Here is a 2,464-nt window from a genome sequence, read left to right on the forward strand (position 1 = left end):
TGCCTGTCACTGATATGAATTTCAGTATTAAAAAAAAATGTTTTCAACGAATATGCAGTAACAAGAAGGTACAATATAATATCATACAAAATTCAACTAAAACACAATACTAAAGCACTCCAATCCTGCAATAACATAGAGAAGTTTTACAAAACATAAATTCTAATCTTGCGGCTAAAACTAAGGCATCTTGATGCGCGACTGATCTTTTTCTTCCCTCATTCATCTGCAATTGCTGAACTTGAAACGGAACGTCCCTATTTGATTCATGGTTCATGCTTTGAGAAGCTCATGTTGCAAGTCTTGTAATCACATTCATACAAGCTGAAGTTTTGGCCGGCGACCATCTTCTATATATAGTTGCCACCTACACACAAAACTAATTATGGATAAGTGTAAAAACTGATTCGTAGTAAGATCAGTTGAATAAAATCACAAGATTCAATGTAAATCACATACAGGTTCATAGCATGTGATATAAAATAATGTAATAACCTACGTGTAGCAAATTATACAGCAATTAGTTTAGTAATCATCTGAAGTGTGTCGAGTACATCAAATATTTCTTGAAGGATCTATCTGGAGTGTCGTGATTGTTCCAGTTCTCTCCGGACAAATAATAAATATACCAAACAATCTCATCATATTACAATATGCAGGGTACAATTACAGAAGTGGTTTTTCTTCATTTTACAACTATATACAGAGATCAAAGTAAACTTAGCGAGCTCTGAATCATGATTTGAATCACAAATTATTTATGTCCGCACAAAATGTTAATGCATATACAAGAACGACACACAAAGTACATGACTAAATCCAAAATTAAGGAGGTGATGTAGAACGGCGGGGATAGAAAAGTACTGACCTCTAGACGAATAAATCCAAAAGGAGACGATTCAATTGGGGCTTGGGACCATCTATTTTTCACACCAAGGATTAACTTTGTGAGGTTCTGCGCATGTGTGGTTGCTGCGCCCTCTCAGCCAACAATCGTAAGTGAACTAAAGAGAAAGAGTGGCCTGATGGAGACCTGTAGGTATAGAAGGGGTCAACTGTGAGGTGGCATCCGACTAGGAACCTCCTACGGATGTAGTCGACGGTGATTTCAAAGTAAATACATGAGACAACAACAATAAGGGATATAGGTCATTCCACAATTTAATGTTGAACGACAACTGTCATTTCCTAACAAACTAATTGTACAAAAGGTTTGTCAAAAGTCAATTATACACACCGAAAATATATTTCCTATGGCACATACCTCCATGGGCTTCTTGGGCAGTAGCACCGTTTAGTATTAGGAGTTTAGGACACACACAAAACCTGAATGATACATCCTGCGTTTGGAAGAAAGAACAGTTAATATATAAGACAAGATTGCTTGCCACTAGCTCTCTCTACGCATCACTAGCCGAACCTGGATCAATCCGGGGACAAGGGAGATTTCTGCCCAAAACAGCAAAACGGTTGCTGCAATTGCAGTAGCTGAAGCCAACACATCTCAGCTCATATCGAGCTAGTCAACTCAACTGAACCAGATCATGTGAGACGGACTGCATGAGATAAGACAATATAACACCGATTTTGAATAGGCTGCATCAACGTTTCCAATATATTCTTGTAAAAGAAGAGGTACACAAAACTGAACAAATTTATATGGCAGGCGCGAACACAAGTGCCAGGATTGAACTCACCATTTTCCAGAGTCCACCCTCCTCTTGATAAGGAAGTTGACCGGCGCATCATCCGCACGCCTCCATCGTAAAGCTTCCTCACCGGCGCGAGCGGATCAAGTCAAGAGAGCAGATGGGATGGGACAGGGCAAGAATGGTGAGCAAGGACGCAAGTAAGGAAGCCAGCGCAATCACGGCGTGGCGAAGTCAACGGGGGTCGCTTGCGAGTAAACCAGAGGCAGACTCGCGGCGGCGGGCAGGCTCGCATGGCGGCGTACAGGACGGCGGCGGCAAGCGAGCTTGCGGGCGGGGAAGCGGCGGCAGCGATGGGCTGGCTCGCGTGGCAGCGTGCAGGGCGGCGGCGGGCACGCGTGCGTGCAGCGGCAGCGCGGCGGCAGAGCGGCGATGTGGCAGGGGAAGTGTTTGTGATTGCGATCGTTCTAAGAAAAATAGGGCAGAAGCGAAGCGATTAGGAAACTGAGCGCTGTTAGTGGGGGCAGAGGAAGTTGCTTGCGCCTCGCGTAGTCGCGTGTGCGCCCATCCGTGCGCCGCGCGAGCCGGGAGGCATCAAACGGTTCCCTTCTTATTCTCCACTTTGGGTCTCCTTTAGCGTAAAAATAAATATGTATCATCATAATACAATTCCTCTCGTATTCATACCCACCGTCGACACCTCTACCATAGGCTCGCAAGGAGCAGCCAGCGGCCGCACATGCACCTTACTTCTTCCGGCTATGGTTTGTAGACTTTCCGCCACCAAATAAAACTTCAACGGTAGGCCCCGTAAG

The 2,464-nt window shown here is 44.6% G+C and overlaps 1 long non-coding RNA gene across 3 annotated transcripts; it reads right to left on the bottom strand.

Moving 5' to 3' along the window:
* On the bottom strand, window positions 1-2,201 carry LOC127317473 (uncharacterized). Of its 3 annotated transcripts, none has more exons than XR_007861166.2 (5): window positions 1,698-2,201; window positions 1,421-1,556; window positions 1,265-1,340; window positions 869-1,033; window positions 1-367 (listed from the first exon to the last, which is right to left on the bottom strand). It is a non-coding gene; the product is annotated as an uncharacterized lncRNA (long non-coding RNA). The 3 variants fall into 3 exon arrangements; XR_007861165.2 differs by having other exon boundaries at window positions 1-379; XR_007861164.2 differs by having other exon boundaries at window positions 1-1,033; window positions 1,698-2,199.
* Window positions 2,202-2,464: the final 263 nt, after the last annotated feature.

The sequence above is a fragment of the Lolium perenne genome, chromosome 7 (genome assembly GCF_019359855.2).
Source record: "Lolium perenne isolate Kyuss_39 chromosome 7, Kyuss_2.0, whole genome shotgun sequence".
In the NCBI taxonomy this organism is placed as follows: domain Eukaryota; kingdom Viridiplantae; phylum Streptophyta; class Magnoliopsida; order Poales; family Poaceae; genus Lolium; species Lolium perenne.